The sequence below is a fragment of the Cyanistes caeruleus genome, unplaced genomic scaffold (genome assembly GCF_971803275.1).
Source record: "Cyanistes caeruleus unplaced genomic scaffold, bCyaCae1.hap1.1 HAP1_SCAFFOLD_161, whole genome shotgun sequence".
NCBI lineage: Eukaryota > Metazoa > Chordata > Aves > Passeriformes > Paridae > Cyanistes > Cyanistes caeruleus.
Genome location: NW_028255953.1, coordinates 29,083 through 50,184, shown reverse-complemented (window position 1 = coordinate 50,184; position 21,102 = coordinate 29,083). Strand labels below are relative to the sequence as shown.

Here is a 21,102-nt window from a genome sequence, read left to right as displayed (position 1 = left end):
CAAAGTTCCGCTCTCGGTGACAGCAGTGCACTCCGATTCCCAGGATTCCCCTGTCTGTAACATCACAGCTCTAACTACCTCCATTTCACTCTCTCGCTGAAACCACAGCAGTGACAGCCCAACTCTTCCCCTCTCTGTGAAATCACAGTAATGACAGCCCCAAATTGCCTCCTCTCTGTTGTGATAAACGGGCCAGGAGACCAGCTCCTTTTAAAAAGGCCTTTATTAAGCAGCACAGCTCTGGGGTGGGGGCCCGAGGGGTTGCGCACACCGCCACTGCTCCCACTGGACACCGCAGAAGAGGAGGATCCGTGCAGCTCTGTCACTAGGACAGAGCTGGGCCTTCCTTCCTCACGGGAGTCCCCGGGAAGACTCGTTCTTTCAGGCTCGTAGTCTAGGCTGTCATCCCAGTCGAGTCTCCTCGAGGTTATGTCGGCCCCTGGAAAGAAGCCAGGGGACTCCTCTGGGTCTTCCTTGTTAGATGGTGCTGGTTCTATTCCTTCCCTTTTGCGTGGCTCGTTGTTTTGGGGTCTTTTCCAGTCTGGGTGCATCCCATAAGTCTCTGGTCTCTCTCGTTTGCATAAAAGTCAGTATGTCATCTTCCTCCTCAGGACGGTACAGCAACTCGGGAAAGGGATACAATGTTGCCATGTGGGAGTCTAGGAGCAGTGGGGGCAGTGCCTGGCTGAACACAGAACAAGAAACGCAGGGTACAGCAACTTGGGAGAGGGGGCAGGGCCTGGCTGAACAAGGAACAAAAATATGGGGTACAGCAATTTGCGACAGGGGTACAAGGTAAGTAAACCTGGGACAGGGGTCCAAGGTAAGTAAGGAGTTTACAAACAGCAACTGGAACGTATTATTCTTAACAATATCCTGGGACCGGGGTACAAGATAAGTAAGGAGTTTACAAACAGCAACTGTAACATATTATTCTTAACAATATCCCCCCTCTTATATTTTGATCGGGCTCTAGCCCGCATCAACCATTAACTTCTGGCTCTTGGGAATATTTATCTCTTAATTCTCGATATTGCTCATATATTTCCCTGGCAGTTTTGTGCTCTCGATCCTGACTTTGAGTCTCCATTAACATGATCCTGGCCTGCTTCTTATCTTTTATTTCAGGGATCTGGATGCTTGCTTGTACTGTGGTAGTCACTGTCTTGGTTAGGCAGGGGAGTAAACAGGGCAGGAACAAGAAACTTGCAAATGCACAGACAGCAATAAAGACTATTTTTTCCCACCACCCTCTTTTGAAGGACCAAAGGTCATTCCACCAGTCTGAGTTCACCAGAGGAGTCCATTCCTGGGTGCCCACATAAGCTATCTTTCGTATTTCTTTTGAGATGTTTTTGATTACCTCACTCTTATCATCTATCTCCAGGCAACATTCAGAGAAATTAAACTTTCCACAAATGCCTCCTTCATCTGCCAATAGGTAGTCCACCGCCAGCCGAATCTGATAGACTACAGCCCTGGTTTGTGCCAATTGTGTGCTGATGTGGTCTAAAGCAAGGGCAGTTCTGTTTGACACCACTTCCAATACTGCCTGGAGATGGATGATTCGATTTAACATATAGACTGGGGTACGATACCCCCAGGATCCATCCTGGGCCCACATGGCCGGTCCATATGTCTTAATTATTTCCTCAGGGGTCCAGATCTTCCCCTTCCATTTCTGATTGCTTCCTAGGTCCATTACATGCCTCCTCTTTCGACTGCCTTTTTTTAAGTCATCATACAAGGGGACTCCCAAGTATGACCCTGATTTCTTAGGTAGGAGGAAAAAAGCAGGCTTTATTATCCCTATTGTGCAGCTTCCTGCCCAATCTCCTGGGAGGTGGGTATATGCAGTGCTCCCACAAATCCAAAATAAATACTCAGGGGCCTTCCAGAAAGTGTCCTGTGTGTCTGTAGGATGTTCCCAGTATTTTGAGAGTTCTCTTAACCCCCAAAAAGGGTTTATTCCTTTTTCTGCGCACTCATACAGTTTGTACCCCTCATGATAAATACACCCCCTTTCCTTTCTCCCAGTGGCCCAATACCTGTTTGGTTCTTGGGGAATCCACCTGCTACCTGAGTGTTTCACCGTCAGGTATCTTTTGCAGGCCATTTTTCCCACAGGGGTTTTGTATCTTCTCCCTGTCCTTTTAATGCATTCTTCCCCAATCACTCTTGTTTTTAGATCCCATTGTTCTCATCCCCTGTTCCCTGTCTGGGGTTTCTGCTCAGTTAATTTCCACCTTAGAATGTCTAAAGGTGCTAGGCTGATCCCTTCCCAGGGCCAAATATCTGACATCTGGGTGTTCCCACATACCCAACAATTGGTTAAGTTTAACCCTCTGCTGATTCTTCTCCATCAGGTCAATGAATAGGTTCTTACCTCGTGTTTCATCCAGATCACCTTTCTTTATCTTCAATTGTTTTTCTTTTATTACATCATTCAGTCCCTCTTGTTCAAAGCAGAGCCAGGATTCTCCTACAGGGCATTCTCCAAGCAGACCTTGCCTAAATGAGGCAGTATTTCTAGTAATCCAATATGTCTTTCCTTCCTCCTGACAGGTTTCCAATTTGGTGTGATCAAAACAGGTGGGATTGATGTTTGTGTGGACCCTCATCAGTGATCTTAGATCCTCTCCATCATATAGGGGATACATGCTTCTCCACTGTCCCCCATCCCAAGGCTCACCAGCTGGACCAACATCAGTCCACCTAAGAGTCCGGTATGAGCTAGTTTTGTTTTAGGGAGCTTCATGGCTCACCTTCCCTGTTAGCCTCACCCGGTCTTGCCTCTTAGGTTTTTTTGGGGGATCAGGAGAGATGGTATGGTCCTTCTTCTTCTCCCACCTTCTTTAATTTAGTTGCCTTTTTGGAGAATGTTCTGTGGGAGAAGTTAATGGGGGGGGGGTTTCATTCAACTAACTTTGCTAACATCAAAATATTTAACAGCAACAACCACAAGAACTTTAAGAACACTCCCACTTAAACCAACTCACTCGGCAGAGTTCTGCAGTCTTTGTTTATATTCTTTCTCTCTCAGTCTATTTCTGGCTGCCTCTTTATCCTGGTTTAGGGCAAATTTGGGAGAAAACTTCCAGGGGGGGGCTCCCCCCGGGAAGCAAACCCATGTGGCTCTTTTCCCCCCACCCCCCAACAAGTTCAGGAAGAGATTTCTCTGAGAGAAGTGAAAAAAAAAAACCTGTTCATTTCACAGGCACAGCACTACCCAGCACAAAAATGAATGATATCAAATTACAAAACCTCTCGCCCTTCAGAAGAGATGACGAACTTCAGAGGGTCTCTTTCCTGGCGGTGTTGGCTCTGTTATCAGTCCCTCTGGCGCTGGAAAATGCCGCTGCCCAGGCTGGGCTCCCAGTAGTCCACGGGTGCAAGCTCCCGGTGCTCCCCCGAGTCCCCAGTCCAGAGCAGGTTCAATTCGTTTCAGAAAAGGGAAAGAAAACAGTCCAGGAAGACCTCTCTGCTCCAGCTAGTTGGAAAGCCAAGGCGATTTGTGTCTTGTTGTCTGTCTGTGCTGTAGTCAAAACTCCCGATGCGGGGGGAAGCAAGTACAGTCTGATAACAGACTTGGTGCTTCTTTTCCACTCACTTTTACTCTCAGATGGAATTTTAAGAATACAGAACCTGTGTCTGAGTTAGGTGGACAAATGGGGATACAATTTAACATCATAATCAACCCAGGACCTTCCACCCCTTATCCCCATATCGTCGACTTACTGCCAAAACTAACATTCTAACTCTGCACACATTTACATACATAGAAACTTCCCCTCCGTTCCACCCAAAAAAATACAAGCAGTATATCCATCATGCCCCTGTCAAGCCTCACAACAAGCTACTGAATCCAGACCCCCCCCACGCTGGAGAGCTGCAGGATTCCCCACTCTCTCATTTTACTTACTCAATACACCATCTTTCACTTGCTCATACCTTCAACACTTACACATTTCCTTCTGTTTCATGTCTGCGTGGTTTAAGGTACAGACAATGGCAGTAACCTTTTACCCAATGATCAGTTCTCCCTGAGGTACACATCGTGTTGTTCCATCTCTCTGCATTATCCACCATGTACAACCTGGTCCTTGAGCAAAGACAACCCCACGAATGGGTTTTGTCTGTGCCCAAGGTAGAATTGACCCAAACTGTCTTCCCTAGCAGACCTCTGACATGTACTACTGGGACTTTGTCTCCGTCTACTACATGTAAAGACTCAGACTGGGCAGGACCTGCTCGGTTGGTGGAATCTCTGGTATTGACTAACCAGGTGGCCCTTTGCTAGATGTTGCTCCCAAGTATAGGTTTTCTCTCAGAAAATGATCACACAACCCTTGGGTTCCCCAATGAGTCAGTTCATGTATCTCATTTAATATTTTCCGGGCTAAGGCCTTGTTCAGAAACTTTCGCCCATCTGAGGTTAACCATTCTCCTTGTTCTCCTTGAGACAGTTCTAATTTTTTTATTACTTCCCACTCTTTCTTGGTAAATATTGGTTTCTTTTTTCCGTCTTCTTCAGTTACTACCTCATCTAGTTTAAAAACTTTTACTGATTCCTTTGGATCTAAGGCCACTTCTTTAGCTGCTTGGTCAGCAAGTCGGTTCCCTCTGCTTTCTAAGGAGTCTCCCTTCTGATGCCACTTCATGTGGACCACTGCAATCTCTTTGGGTTTGGTCAAGGACTCTAATACTGATTTAATCAGCCCTTCATGTGCCAGGTTCTTCCCTTTGGAGTTCAGGTAGCCTCTCTCTTCCCAGATCTTACCAAAGGTATGGACTATCCGAAAGCCATACTTTGAATCTGTATAGATGGTTCCTTTTTCTCTCTCTAGCAAGTCCAGACCCCTCTTTAGAGTATGAACCTCACAGCACTGAGCTGACCAACTGGGGGGTAGTCTCCCTTTTTCTAGGACCTCTATAGTTTTCCTTCCCCTACCTCTATGACCACTGCATACCCTGAATATCTTTTCCCCTCCACCACCCTGGAGGAACCATCAGTAAATAGTACCTTCCCATAGGGCAGGGGTACATCTCCCAGATCCTCCCTCACTTTGGTTTGGAGATTTACCAATTCTAAGCAGTCATGTTCTAATTCAGGCAGAGGCTCCCGTGACAAAAATTGTGCCAGGTTCAGGCCCTTGGAGGTTACTAGCTCCAAATTGCTAGTATCCATTAGGATGACTTCATATTTTAATATCCTGGCATCTGTCAGCCACTGCTGAGCCTTTCGGCTCAAGATTGTTTTTAAATCATGTGGTGTGTGGACTCTGATCTTACCCTGTAGGGTTAGCTTTTGGGCCTCTTCTATTAAAATGGCAGCAGCAGCTATTGATTGCACGCAGGTGGGCCACCCACGAGCTACTGGGTCCAGCAGTTTGGACTGACAGGCTATGGGCTTACGACATCCTCCCCATTCCTGGGTCAGAACCCCATATGCAGTCCCTTCTTCAGAGTTGACAAACAAATCAAATTCTTTTTTTTTTAAGTCAGGCAGGCTTAAAACTGGTGCTGAGGACAGCTTAACCTTCAGCCGATTTAATTACGCTTCATCTTCAGCTGTCTACCTTATGGGTTCACAATCAACTAGCTTTTCATAAAGAAACTTGATGCTCTGGGTATATTGTTCCATCCATAGTTTGCAATATCTAAAAAGGCTTAAGAGTTTTCTTATGTCCCTCTTTGTTTTTGGTGCAGGTATGGCTAGAATACCCTGATACTCTTTCTGGGCTCAGTTCTTCTGGTTTTCAGATGCTGGTACAGTTGGGAGCACATCCAAGGATCTTTAGTACCATACCAAGGCCACTGTCCTTGTATCTCTAGTTTGGGCTAGACCTCTATACAGTAATGGATCATCTTGATCCGGTCTAGGCCCTTGGTGGCCTCTTGTGCATCCCAGCAATTTAACATTTGCCCTAGTGGGCTATCGGGGGGAATGGTTCTGGTGGCCTCTTCATTCCCCTTGGGACCTACTCTCTTACTTAAACATTGTCTCATTGCTCCTCATATCTCCGGGCCTTCACTTAAAAAAATCTTACGGTGCCTCTACTCGAACAAAACTGGAACTGACAAACAACACAACTTCTAACCAACTTAAAACTGGCTCTTACTTAAATTAAACTTTATAAAGGTACTCCTACTCAAACTAAAAATTTCTAATGACAGACAATTGACCTTTCAAACCTCAACAAAAACTCACACTCTAGGAACTCACTCTCTCCTCCTTTCACACTAGGGAATACACTCAATCTTCTCACACAGGAATCCACACCCTTTCTTACACTCGGCCGGCCTTCCACTCACACTTTGAATTTTCTGGGGCTTGCAGTCTCCGCTTGCCCCGGGGGTTAGGTCCCAGCGGGGCTTGCAGGTTCCGCTTGCCCCTCCCTACACCCCAATCCCGTTCCCCTCGCGCCTCGCCTCCCTGACCCCCTTGCCAGCGAAGACTATGAGCACTCCTGGGTCGACGTCGAGGGGACCCTAGCACTAGACGCTCCTGGGACCTTCCCCCGTCCCTGTCTCAGTGCCGTCCACAAGATTTGGTCAGCAGGGCTCACCCCGGAACCCCCTGCCCCTCCGCTCCCTGACTATCCCCCTTCCCCAGTGAGAATAGCTTCTGCGCGAGGGCTGACTGTAAGTGAGCGGTGGGAGAATTCCCCCTTGCCTCCTAGCCGCTCCGCCCACCAGGGAATGGCTTCGGCTAAGGGATGCGTGAGTGTATTACTCTAGCTGCCTCGCCCGCCCGCGCAGACTACCTGCCCCTGTGCTCTCCGGCAGCAGGTTGACGACCTCCCTTCTCAGGAACCCCCTGAGCCGAGACTGAGCCGCGACAACTAGAGCCTTTCAGCACGTCCTGTGTCACAGACCCTGGGAAGCGAGGGCCCTTCGCTGACTGCCTGGTGCCGGTAGGGCCTGGGGACCCCCAATTCCAATTCCCCGGTCAGGTCGTCTGAGTACCCAAGCGGGGGGGGTGTGTTCACTCACACCGAACCTAGGCACCCCCACACACCACCCCGGGAGTTACCTAGATTGCCTGCGTGTGACTCTCACTCACCTAGGCCTTCCACACGCCCGGAGCAGCCTAGGCCGTTTAGCCCTTTTCAGTAGAGGGGCCTACCCCTATGTGCGCCACTCACTCTCTTAGGTACCCTCTGCGCACTCAGAGGGGGGGCTTTTATCCCCAGGAGACGCCTCACTCGTTTCTCTAGGCCCAAGTGAGCCTCTTTCGCTTCCTGCCGTTCCCGGCCGGCCCCCTCGCGGGAGTCCGGAACCGCGGTACTGGGCAGTCCACACTCGCCCCGGGGGTCTGAGCTGCCAGCCCCCGTCTCACTCACACATCCACTCACTCGCCTCCTACTCCCGCCACCGGTGGCTTACCCAATCCGGTGCTCTTCTGCGATGTCGATCCCAGGCTGTTCTTCTGGGTCCGGTATAGCCAGCTGTCCCCCGGAGGCCCAATAGGGTGGGCAGCTGTCCCGTCCCTGGTCCTCTTCAGGGCGTGGCTATCCCGGACGAGCCCCCAAGCTGTGATAAACGGGCCAGGAGACCAGCTCCTTTTAAAAAGGCCTTTATTAAGCAGCACAGCTCTGGGGTGGGGGCCCGAGGGGTTGCGCACACCGCCACTGCTCCCACTGGACACCGCAGAAGAGGAGGATCCGTGCAGCTCTGTCACTAGGACAGAGCTGGGCCTTCCTTCCTCACGGGAGTCCCCGGGAAGACTCGTTCTTTCAGGCTCGTAGTCTAGGCTGTCATCCCAGTCGAGTCTCCTCGAGGTTATGTCGGCCCCTGGAAAGAAGCCAGGGGACTCCTCTGGGTCTTCCTTGTTAGATGGTGCTGGTTCTATTCCTTCCCTTTTGCGTGGCTCGTTGTTTTGGGGTCTTTTCCAGTCTGGGTGCATCCCATAAGTCTCTGGTCTCTCTCGTTTGCATAAAAGTCAGTATGTCATCTTCCTCCTCAGGACGGTACAGCAACTCGGGAAAGGGATACAATGTTGCCATGTGGGAGTCTAGGAGCAGTGGGGGCAGTGCCTGGCTGAACACAGAACAAGAAACGCAGGGTACAGCAACTTGGGAGAGGGGGCAGGGCCTGGCTGAACAAGGAACAAAAATATGGGGTACAGCAATTTGCGACAGGGGTACAAGGTAAGTAAACCTGGGACAGGGGTCCAAGGTAAGTAAGGAGTTTACAAACAGCAACTGGAACGTATTATTCTTAACAATATCCTGGGACCGGGGTACAAGATAAGTAAGGAGTTTACAAACAGCAACTGTAACATATTATTCTTAACATCTGTCACACCACAGCAATGTCAGGCCCAGAGTTCCACTGTCTAGGACACCATAGAAGTGTGAGCTCCAATTTAATCCTCTCTGGGACACCACAACAATGACAGCTGCAGTGTTACGCCCTCACTGATACAACAGCAGTGAGAGTCCAAATTTCCCCCTCTCTGTGCCTCCAGAGCAGGGAGAGGCCTAATTTCCTCCTCTCTGGGACAACACAGCAATGGCAGGGCCAGTGTTACCCTATCTGTGACATCATAGCAGTGTGAGCTCCAAAGTGCTCCTCTCTGTGACACCACAGCAATGACAGGCCCAAATTTCCTCTTCTCCCTCACACCACAACAGCAGTGACAGCACCTATTGCTTCATCTCTTCCACCACAGAAGTGAGAGCCCCAAAGTTCCACTCGCTGTGACCGCAGTGCAGTCACGCACCAAATTTCCTCCTTTCCCGGACTCCACGGCAGAGACAGCCCCACTCTTCCATTCCTTGTGACACCAGGGCAGTGACATGCCCAATTTCCTCCTCTCCGTGACTCCAGAGCAGGGAGGGCTCCAGTGTTCCTCTCTCTGTGACAACACAGCAGTGACAGCTCCAATGTTCCCGTCTCTGGGACACCAGAGCAGTGTGAGCCCCAAAGTTCCACTCTCTGGTAGAGCAGTGCAGCCACAGCCCAAAATTGCTCCTCTCTGTGAAATGACAGCAATTTTAGGCCCAGGATTACCCTGTTGGAGACACCATAGCAGTTAGAGCCCAACTATCCCCCTCTCTGTGACACCAGAGCAGTGAGGGCCCAAATTTCCTCTTCTCTGGGACACCACAGCAATGTCAGAGCCACTGTTACCCTACCTTTGACATCATAGCAGTGTGAGCTCCAACGTGCTCCTCTCCATGACAGCACAGCAATGACAGGCCCAGTGTTTCCCTCTCTCAGACACCACAGCAGTGACAGCTCCAATATTCCCGTCTCCGTGACACCACAGCAGGGACAGCCAAAAAGTTGCCCTCTCTGTGAAACCAGAGACGTGACAGCCAAAATTGCCTCCTCTCTGTCAAACCACACCAATGTCAGGCCCAGTGTTCCACTCTCTGGGACACCACAGCAGCGACAACACCGCTGTTTCTCTCTCTGTGACACCACAGCAGTGAGAGCCCCAAAGTTCCGCTCTCGGTGACAGCAGTGCACTCCGATTCCCAGGATTCCCCTGTCTGTAACATCACAGCTCTAACTACCTCCATTTCACTCTCTCGCTGAAACCACAGCAGTGACAGCCCGACTCTTCCCCTCTCTGTGAAATCACAGTAATGACAGCCCCAAATTGCCTCCTCTCTGTTACACCACAGCAATGTCAGGCCCAGAGTTCCACTGTCTAGGACACCATAGAAGTGTGAGCTCCAATTTAATCCTCTCTGAGACACCACAACAATGACAGCCCCAGTGTTACACCCTCACTCATACAACAGCAGTGAGAGCCCAAATTTCCCCCTCTCTGTGACACCAGAGCAGGGAGAGGCCTAATTTCCTCCTCTCGGTGACAACACACCAATGTCAGAGCCAGTGTTACCCTATCTGTGACATCATAGCAGTGTGAGCTCCAAAGTGCTCCTCTCTGTGACACCACAGCAATGACAGGCCCAAATTTCCTCTTCTCCCTCACACCACAACAGCAGTGACAGCACCTATTGCTTCATCTCTTCCACCACAGAAGTGAGAGCCCCAAAGTTCCACTCGCTGTGACCGCAGTGCAGTCACGCACCAAATTTCCTCCTCTCCTGGACTCCACGGCAGTGACAGCCCCACTCTTCCATTCCCTGTGACACCAGGGCAGTGACATGCCCAATTTCCTCCTCTCCGTGACTCCAGAGCAGGGAGGGCTCCAGTGTTCCTCTCTCTGTGACAACACAGCAGTGACAGCTCCAATGTTCCCGTCTCTGGGACACCAGAGCAGTATGAGCCCCAAAATTCCACTATCTGAGACAGCAGTGCAGCCACAGCCCAAAATTGCTCCTGTTTGTGAAACGACAGCCATTTTAGGCCCAGGATTACCCTGTTGGAGACACCATAGCAGTTAGAGCCCAACTTTAGCCCTCTCTGTGACACCAGAGCAGTGAGGGCCCAAATTTCCTCTTCTCTGGGACACCACAGCAATGTTAGAGCCACTGTTACCCTACCTGTGACATCATAGCAGTGTGAGCTCCAACGTGCTCCTCTCCATGACAGCACAGCAATGACAGGCCCAGTGTTTCCCTCTCTCAGACACCACAGCAGTGACAGCTCCAATATTCCCGTCTCCGTGACACCACAGCAGGGACAGCCAAAAAGTTGCCCTCTCTGTGAAACCAGAGAGGAGTGACAGCCAAAATTGCCTCCTCTCTGTCAAACCACACCAATGTCAGGCCCAGTGTTCCACTCTCTGACACCACAGCAGCGACAACACCGCTGTTTCTCTCTCTGTGACACCACAGCAGTGAGAGCCCCAAAGTTCCGCTCTCAGTGACAGCAGTGCGCTCCGAGTCCCAGTATTCCCCTGTCTGTAACATCACTGCTCTAACTACCTCCATTTCACTCTCTCGCTGAAAGCACAGCAGTGACAGCCTGACTCTTCCCCTCTCTGTGAAATCACAGTAATGACAGCCCCAAATTGCTTCCTCTCTGTCACACCACACCAATGTCAGGCCCAGTGTTCCACAGTCTAGGACACCACAGAAGTGTGAGCTCCAATTTAATCCTCTCTGGGACACCACAACAATTACAGCCCCAGTGTTACACCCTCACTGATACAACAGCAGTGAGAGCTCAAATTTCCCCCTCTCTGTGACACCAGAGCAGGGAGAGGCCTAATTTCCTCCTCTCTGTGACAACACAGCAATATCAGAACCAGTGTTACCCTATCTGTGACATCATAGCAGTCAAAGCTCCAAAGTGCTCCTCTCCGTGACACCACCGCAATGACAGCTCTAAATTTCCTCTTCTCCCTAACACCACAACAGGAGTGACAGCACCTATTTCTTCATCTCTTCCACCACAGAAGTGAGAGACCCAAAGTTCCACTCGCTGTGACCGCAGTGCAGTCACACACCAAATTTCCTCCTTCCTCTGACTCCACGGCAGTGACAGCCCCACTCTTCCATTCCCTGTGACACCAGGGCAGTGACATGCCCAATTTCCTCCTCTCCGTGACTCCAGAGCAGGGAGGGCTCCAGTGTTCCTCTCTCTGTGACAACACAGCAGTGACAGCTCCAATGTTCCCGTCTCTGGGACACCAGAGCAGTGTGAGCCCCAAAGTTCCACTCTCTGGGACAGCAGTGCAGCCACAGCCCAAAATTGCTCCTGTCTGTGAAACGACAGCAATTTTAGGCCCAGGATTACCCTGTTGGAGACACCATAGCAGTTAGAGCCCAACTTTAGCCCTCTCTGTGACACCAGAGCAGTGAGGGCCCAAATTTCCTCTTCTCTGGGACACCACAACAATGTCAGAGCCACTGTTACCCTACCTGTGACATCATAGCAGTGTGAGCTCCAACGTGCTCCTCTCCATGACAGCATAGCAATGACAGGCCCAGTGTTTCCCTCTCTCAGACACCACAGCAGTGACAGCTCCAATATTCCCGTCTCCGTGACACCACAGCAGGGACAGCCAAAAAGTTGCCCTCTCTGTGAAACCAGAGAGGTGACAGCCAAAATTGCCTCCTCTCTGTCAAACCACACCAATGTCAGGCCCAGTGTTCCACTCTCTGACACCACAGCAGCGACAACACCGCTGTTTCTCTCTCTGTGACACCACAGCAGTGAGAGCCCCAAAGTTCCGCTCTGGGTGACAGCAGTGCACTCCGAGTCCCAGTATTCCCCTGTCTGTAACATCACAGCTCTAACTACCTCCATTTCACTCTCTCGCTGAAACCACAGCAGTGACAGCCTGACTCTTCCCCTCTCTGTGAAATCACAGTAATGACAGCCCCAAATTGCCTCCTCTCTGTCACACCACAGCAATGTCAGGCCCAGAGTTCCACTGTCTAGGACACCATAGAAGTGTGAGCTCCAATTTAATCCTCTCTGGGACACCACAACAATGACAGCCCCAGTGTTACGCCCTCACTGATACAACAGCAGTGAGAGCCCAAATTTCCCCCTCTCTGTGACACCAGAGCAGGGAGAGGCCTAATTTCCTCCTCTCTGTGACACCACAGCAATGTCAGAGCCAGTGTTACCCTATCTGTGACATCATAGCAGTGTGAGCTCCAAAGTGCTCCTCTCTGTGACACCACAGAAATGACAGGCCCAAATTTCCTCTTCTCCGTCACACCACAACAGCAGTGACAGCACCTATTGCTTCATCTCTTCCACCACAGAAGTGAGAGCCCCAAAGTTCCACTCGCTGTGACCGCAGTGCAGTCACACACCAAATTTCCTCCTCTCCTGGACTCCACGGCAGTGACAGCCCCACTCTTCCATTCCTTGTGACACCAGGGCAGTGACATGCCCAATTTCCTCCTCTCCGTGACTCCAGAGCAGGGAGGGCTCCAGTGTTCCTCTCTCTGTGACAACACAGCAGTGACAGCTCCAATGTTCCCGTCTCTGGGACACCAGAGCAGTGTGAGCCCCAAAGTTCCACTCTCTGGGACAGCAGTGCAGCCACAGCCCAAAATTGCTCCTCTCTGTGAAATGACAGCAATTTTAGGCCCAGGATTACCCTGTTGGAGACACCATAGCAGTTAGAGCCCAACTATCCCCCTCTCTGTGACACCAGAGCAGTGAGGGCCCAAATTTCCTCTTCTCTGGGACACCACAGCAATGTCAGAGCCACTGTTACCGTACCTGTGACATCATAGCAGTGTGAGCTCCAACGTGCTCCTCTCCATGACAGCACAGCAATGACAGGCCCAGTGTTTCCCTCTCTCAGACACCACAGCAGTGACAGCTCCAATATTCCCGTCTCCGTGACACCACAGCAGGGACAGCCAAAAAGTTGCCCTCTCTGTGAAACCAGAGAGGAGTGACAGCCAAAATTGCCTCCTCTCTGTCAAACCACACCAATGTCAGGCCCAGTGTTCCACTCTCTGGGACACCACAGCAGCGACAACACCACTGTTTCTCTCTCTGTGACAACACAGCAGTGAGAGCCCCAAAGTTCCGCTCTCGGTGACAGCAGTGCACTCCGATTCCCAGGATTCCCCTGTCTGTAACATCACAGCTCTAACTACCTCCATTTCACTCTCTCGCTGAAACCACAGCAGTGACAGCCCGACTCTTCCCCTCTCTGTGAAATCACAGTAATGACAGCCCCAAATTGCCTCCTCTCTGTCAAACCACATCAATGTCAGGCCCAGTGTTCTACTCTCTGGCACCACAGCAGCGACAACACGGCTGTTTCTCTCTCTGTGACACCACAGCAGTGAGAGCCCCAAAGTTCTGCTCTCGGTGACAGCAGTGTACTCCGAGTCCCAGTATTCCCCTGTCTGTAACATCACAGCTCTAACTACCTCCATTTCACTCTCTCGCTGAAACCACAGCAGTGACCGCCCGACACTTCCCCTCACGGTGAAATCACAGTAATGACAGCCCCAAATTGCCTCCTCTCTGTTACACCACAGCAATGTCAGGCCCAGAATTCCACTGTCTAGGACACCATAGACGTGTGAGCTCCAATTTAATCCTCTCTGGGACACCACAACAATGACAGCCCCAGTGTTATGCCCTCACTCATACAACAGCAGTGAGAGCCCAAATTTCCCCCTCTCTGTGACACCAGAGCAGGGAGAGGCCTAATTTCCTCCTCTCTGGGACAACACAGCAATATCAGAACCAGTGTTACCCTATCTGTGACATCATAGCAGTGTGAGCTCCAAAGTGCTCCTCTCCGTGACACCGCAGCAATGACAGGCCCAAATTTCCTCTTCTCCCTCACACCACAACAGCAGTGACAGCACCTATTTCTTCATCTCTTCCACCACAGAAGTGAGAGCCCCAAAGTTCCACTCGCTGTGACCGCAGTGCAGTCACACACCAAATTTCCTCCTTTCTCGGACTCCACGGCAGTGACAGCCCCACTCTTCCATTCCCTGTGACACCAGGGCAGTGACATGCCCAATTTCCTCCTCTCCGTGACTCCAGAGCAGGGAGAGCTCCAGTGTTCCTCTCTCTGTGACAACACAGCAGTGACAGCTCCAATGTTCCCGTCTCTGGGACACCAGAGCAGTATGAGCCCCAAAGTTCAACTCTCTGAGACAGCAGTGCAGCCACAGCCCAAAATTGCTCCTGTCTGTGAAACGACAGCCATTTTAGGCCCAGGATTACCCTGTTGGAGACACCATAGCAGTTAGAGCCCAACTTTAGCCCTCTCTGTGACACCAGAGCAGTGAGGGCCCAAATTTCCTCTTCTCCGGGACACCACAACAATGTCAGAGCCACTGTTACCCTACCTGTGACATCATAGCAGTGTGAGCTCCAACGTGCTCCTCTCCATGACAGCACAGCAATGACAGGCCCAGTGTTTCCCTCTCTCAGACACCACAGCAGTGACAGCTCCAATATTCCCGTCTCCGTGACACCACAGCAGGGACAGCCAAAAAGTTGCCCTCTCTGTGAAACCAGAGAGGTGACAGCCAAAATTGCCTCCTCTCTGTCACACCACACCAATGTCAGGCCCAGTGTTCCACAGTCTAGGACACCACAGAAGTGTGAGCTCCAATTTAATCCTCTCTGGGACACCACAACAATTACAGCCCCAGTGTTACACCCTCACTGATACAACAGCAGTGAGAGCCCAAATTTCCCCCTCTCTGTGACACCAGAGCAGGGAGAGGCCTAATTTCCTCCTCTCTGGGACAACACAGCAATATCAGAACCAGTGTTACCCTATCTGTGACATCATAGCAGTCAGAGCTCCAAAGTGCTCCTCTCCGTGACACCACAGCAATGACAGCCCCAAATTTCCTCTTCTCCCTCACACCACAACAGCAGTGACAGCACCTATTTCTTCATCTCTTCCAGCACAGAAGTGAGAGGCCCAAAGTTCCAATCGCTGTGACCGCAGTGCAGTCACACCCCAAATTTCCTCCTTTCTCTGACTCCACGGCAGTGACAGCCCCACTCTTCCATTCCCTGTGACACCAGGGCAGTGACATGCCCAATTTCCTCCTCTCCGTGACTCCAGAGCAGGGAGGGCTCCAGTGTTCCTCTCTCTGTGACAACACAGCAGTGACAGCTCCAATGTTCCCGTCTCTGGGACACCAGAGCAGTGTGAGCCCCAAAGTTCAACTCTCTGGGACAGCAGTGCAGCCACAGCCCAAAATTGCTCCTGTCTGTGAAACGACAGCAATTTTAGGCCCAGGATTACCCTGTTGGAGACACCATAGCAGTTAGAGCCCAACTTTAGCCCTCTCTGTGACACCAGAGCAGTGAGGGCCCAAATTTCCTCTTCTCTGGGACACCACAACAATGTCAGAGCCACTGTTACCCTACCTGTGACATCATAGCAGTGTGAGCTCCAACGTGCTCCTCTCCATGACAGCACAGCAATGACAGGCCCAGTGTTTCCCTCTCTCAGACACCACAGCAGTGACAGCTCCAATATTCCCGTCTCCGTGACACCACAGCAGGGACAGCCAAAAAGTTGCCCTCTCTGTGAAACCAGAGAGGTGACATCCAAAATTGCCTCCTCTCTGGGAAACCACACCAATGTCAGGCCCAGTGTTCCACTCTCTGACACCACAGCAGCGACAACACCACTGTTTCTCTCTCTGTGACACCACAGCAGTGAGAGCCCCAAAGTTCCGCTCTCGGTGACAGCAGTGCACTCCGAGTCCCAGTATTCCCCTGTCTGTAACATCACAGCTCTAACTACCTCCATTTCACTCTCTCGCTGAAACCACAGCAGTGACAGCCTGACTCTTCTTCCCCTCTCTGTGAAATCACAGTAATGACAGCCCCAAATTGCCTCCTCTCTGTTACACCACACCAATGTCAGGCCCAGCGTTCCACTGTCTAGGAAACCATAAAAGTATGAGCTCCAATTTAATCCTCTCTGGGACACCACAACAATGACAGCCCCAGTGTTATGCCCTCACTGATACAAGAGCAGTGAAAGGCCAGATTTCCCCCTCTCTGTGACACCAGAGCAGGGAGAGGCCTAATTTCCTCCTCTCGGGGACAACACAGCAATATCAGAACCTGTGTTACCCTATCTGTGACATCATAGCAGTCAGAGCTCCAAAGTGCTCCTCTCCGTGACACCACAGCAATGACAGCTCTAAATTTCCTCTTCTCCCTAACACCACAACAGCAGTGACAGCACCTATTTCTTCATCTCTTCCACCACAGAAGTGAGAGACCCAAAGTTCCACTCGCTGTGACCGCAGTGCAGTCACACACCAAATTTCCTCCTTCCTCTGACTCCACGGCAGTGACAGCCCCACTCTTCCATTCCCTGTGACACCAGGGCAGTGACATGCCCAATTTCCTCCTCTCCGTGACTCCAGAGCAGGGAGAGCTCCAGTGTTCCTCTCTCTGTGACAACACAGCAGTGACAGCTCCAATGTTCCCGTCTCTGGGACACCAGAGAAGTGTGAGCCCCAAAGTTCCACTCTCTGGGACAGCAGTGCAGCCACAGCCCAAAATTGCTCCTGTCTGTAAAACGACAACCATTTCAGGCCCAGGATTACACTGTTGGAGACACCATAGCAGTTAGAGCCCAACTTTAGCCCTCTCTGTGACACCAGAGCAGTGAGGGCCCAAATTTCCTCTTCTCTGGGACACCACAGCAATGTCAGAGCCACTGTTACCCTACCTGTGACATCATAGCAGTGTGAGCTCCAACGTGCTCCTCTCCATGACAGCACAGCAATGACAGGCCCAGTGTTTCCCTCTCTCAGACACCACAGCAGTGACAGCTCCAATATTCCCGTCTCCGTGACACCACAGCAGGGACAGCCAAAAAGTTGCCCTCTCTGTGAAACCAGAGAGGAGTGACAGCCAAAATTGCCTCCTCTCTGTCAAACCACACCAATGTCAGGCCCAGTGTTCCACTCTCTGACACCACAGCAGCGACAACACCGCTGTTTCTCTCTCTGTGACACCACAGCAGTGAGAGCCCCAAAGTTCCGCTCTCGGTGACAGCAGTGCGCTCCGAGTCCCAGTATTCCCCTGTCTGTAACATCACAGCTCTAACTACCTCCATTTCACTCTCTCGCTGAAACCACAGCAGTGACCGCCCGACTCTTCCCCTCACGGTGAAATCACAGTAATGACAGCCCCAAATTGCTTCCTCTCTGTCACACCACACCAATGTCAGGCCCAGTGTTCCACAGTCTAGGACACCACAGAAGTGTGAGCTCCAATTTAATCCTCTCTGGGACACCACAACAATGACAGCCCCAGTGTTACACCCTCACTGATACAACAGCAGTGAGAGCCCAAATTTCCCCCTCTCTGTGACACCAGAGCAGGGAGAGGCCTAATTTCCTCCTCTCTGGGACAACACAGCAATATCAGAGCCAGTGCTACCCTATCTGTGACATCATAGCAGTCAGAGCTCCAAAGTGCTCCTCTCCGTGACACCACAGCAATGACAGTCTAAAATTTCCTCTTCTCCCTCACACCACAACAGCAGTGACAGCACCTATTTCTTCATCTCTTCCACCACAGAAGTGAGAGCCCCAAAGTTCCACTCGCTGTGACCGCAGTGCAGTCACACACCAAATTTCCTCCTTTCTCGGACTCCACGGCAGTGACAGCCCCACTCTTCCATTCCCTGTGACACCAGGGCAGTCACATGCCCAATTTCCTCCTCTCCGTGACTCCAGAACAGGGAGAGCTCCAGTGTTCCTCTCTTTGTGACAACACAGCAGTGACAGCTCCAATGTTCCCGTCTCTGGGACACCAGAGCAGTGTGAGCCCCAAAGTTCCACTCTCTGGTAGAGCAGTGCAGCCACAGCCCAAAATTGCTCCTGTTGGTGAAAGGACAGCAATTTTAGGCCCAGGATTACCCTGTTGGAGACACCATAGCAGTTAGAGCCCAACTTTAGCCCTCTCTGTGACACCAGAGCAGTGAGGGCCCAAATTTCCTCTTCTCTGGGACACCACAACAATGTCAGAGCCACTGTTACCCTACCTGTGACATCATAGCAGTGTGAGCTCCAACGTGCTCCTCTCCATGACAGCACAGCAATGACAGGCCCAGTGTTTCCCTCTCTCAGACACCACAGCAGTGACAGCTCCAATATTCCCGTCTCCGTGACACCACAGCAGGGACAGCCAAAAAGTTGCCCTCTCTGTGAAACCAGAGAGGTGACATCCAAAATTGCCTCCTCTCTGGGAAACCACACCAATGTCAGGCCCAGTGTTCCACTCTCTGACACCACAGCAGCGACAACACCACTGTTTCTCTCTCTGTGACACCACAGCAGTGAGAGCCCCAAAGTTCCGCTCTCGGTGACAGCAGTGCACTCCGAGTCCCAGTATTCCCCTGTCTGTAACATCACAGCTCTAACTACCTCCATTTCACTCTCTCGCTGAAACCACAGCAGTGACAGCCTGACTCTTCTTCCCCTCTCTGTGAAATCACAGTAATGACAGCCCCAAATTGCCTCCTCTCTGTTACACCACACCAATGTCAGGCCCAGCGTTCCACTGTCTAGGAAACCATAAAAGTATGAGCTCCAATTTAATCCTCTCTGGGACACCACAACAATGACAGCCCCAGTGTTATGCCCTCACTGATACAAGAGCAGTGAAAGGCCAGATTTCCCCCTCTCTGTGACACCAGAGCAGGGAGAGGCCTAATTTCCTCCTCTCTGGGACAACACAGCAATATCAGAACCTGTGTTACCCTATCTGTGACATCATAGCAGTCAGAGCTCCAAAGTGCTCCTCTCCGTGACACCACAGCAATGACAGCTCTAAATTTCCTCTTCTCCCTAACACCACAACAGCAGTGACAGCACCTATTTCTTCATCTCTTCCACCACAGAAGTGAGAGACCCAAAGTTCCACTCGCTGTGACCGCAGTGCAGTCACACACCAAATTTCCTCCTTCCTCTGACTCCACGGCAGTGACAGCCCCACTCTTCCATTCCCTGTGACACCAGGGCAGTGACATGCCCAATTTCCTCCTCTCCGTGACTCCAGAGCAGGGAGAGCTCCAGTGTTCCTCTCTCTGTGACAACACAGCAGTGACAGCTCCAATGTTCCCGTCTCTGGGACACCAGAGAAGTGTGAGCCCCAAAGTTCCACTCTCTGGGACAGCAGTGCAGCCACAGCCCAAAATTGCTCCTGTCTGTAAAACGACAACCATTTCAGGCCCAGGATTACACTGTTGGAGACACCATAGCAGTTACAGCCCAACTTTAGCCCTCTCTGTGACACCAGAGCAGTGAGGGCCCAAATTTCCTCTTCTCTGGGACACCACAGCAATGTCAGAGCCACTGTTACCCTACCTGTGACATCATAGCAGTGTGAGCTCCAACGTGCTCCTCTCCATGACAGCACAGCAATGACAGGCCCAGTGTTTCCCTCTCTCAGACACCACAGCAGTGACAGCTCCAATATTCCCGTCTCCGTGACACCACAGCAGGGACAGCCAAAAAGTTGCCCTCTCTGTGAAACCAGAGAGGAGTGACAGCCAAAATTGCCTCCTCTCTGTCAAACCACACCAATGTCAGGCCCAGTGTTCCACTCTCTGACACCACAGCAGCGACAACACCGCTGTTTCTCTCTCTGTGACACCACAGCAGTGAGAGCCCCAAAGTTCCGCTCTCGGTGACAGCAGTGCGCTCCGAGTCCCAGTATTCCCCTGTCTGTAACATCACAGCTCTAACTACCTCCATTTCACTCTCTCGCTGAAACCACAGCAGTGACCGCCCGACTCTTCCCCTCACGGTGAAATCACAGTAATGACAGCCCCAAATTGCTTCCTCTCTGTCACACCACACCAATGTCAGGCCCAGTGTTCCACAGTCTAGGACACCACAGAAGTGTGAGCTCCAATTTAATCCTCTCTGGGACACCACAACAATGACAGCCCCAGTGTTACACCCTCACTGATACAACAGCAGTGAGAGCCCAAATTTCCCCCTCTCTGTGACACCAGAGCAGGGAGAGGCCTAATTTCCTCCTCTCTGGGACAACACAGCAATATCAGAGCCAGTGCTACCCTATCTGTGACATCATAGCAGTCAGAGCTCCAAAGTGCTCCTCTCCGTGACACCACAGCAATGACAGTCTAAAATTTCCTCTTCTCCCTCACACCACAACAGCAGTGACAGCACCTATTTCTTCATCTCTTCCACCACAGAAGTGAGAGCCCCAAAGTTCCACTCGCTGTGACCGCAGTGCAGTCACACACCAAATTTCCTCCTTTCTCGGACTCCACGGCAGTGACAGCCCCACTCTTCCATTCCCTGTGACACCAGGGCAGTGACATGCCCAATTTCCTCCTCTCCGTGACTCCAGAACAGGGAGAGCTCCAGTGTTCCTCTCTTTGTGACAACACAGCAGTGACAGCTCCAATGTTCCCGTCTCTGGGACACCAGAGCAGTGTGAGCCCCAAAGTTCCACTCTCTGGTAGAGCAGTGCAGCCACAGCCCAAAATTGCTCCTGTTGGTGAAAGGACAGCAATTTTAGGCCCAGGATTACCCTGTTGGAGACACCATAGCAGTTAGAGCCCAACTTTAGCCCTCTCTGTGACACCAGAGCAGTGAGGGCCCAAATTTCCTCTTCTCTGGGACACCACAGCAATGTCAGAGCCACTGTTACCGTACCTGTGACATCATAGCAGTGTGAGCTCCAACGTGCTCCTCTCCATGACAGCAC

At 51.4% G+C, this 21,102-nt stretch overlaps 1 long non-coding RNA gene across 1 annotated transcript; it reads right to left on the bottom strand.

The window, feature by feature from the left end:
- Positions 1–205: 205 nt before the first annotated feature.
- On the bottom strand, positions 206–8,294 carry LOC147645842 (uncharacterized). The gene is made up of 2 exons (XR_015282112.1): positions 7,390–8,294; positions 206–685 (listed from the first exon to the last, which is right to left on the bottom strand). It is a non-coding gene; the product is annotated as an uncharacterized LOC147645842 (long non-coding RNA).
- Between the last annotated feature and the right edge of the window lie 12,808 nt (positions 8,295–21,102).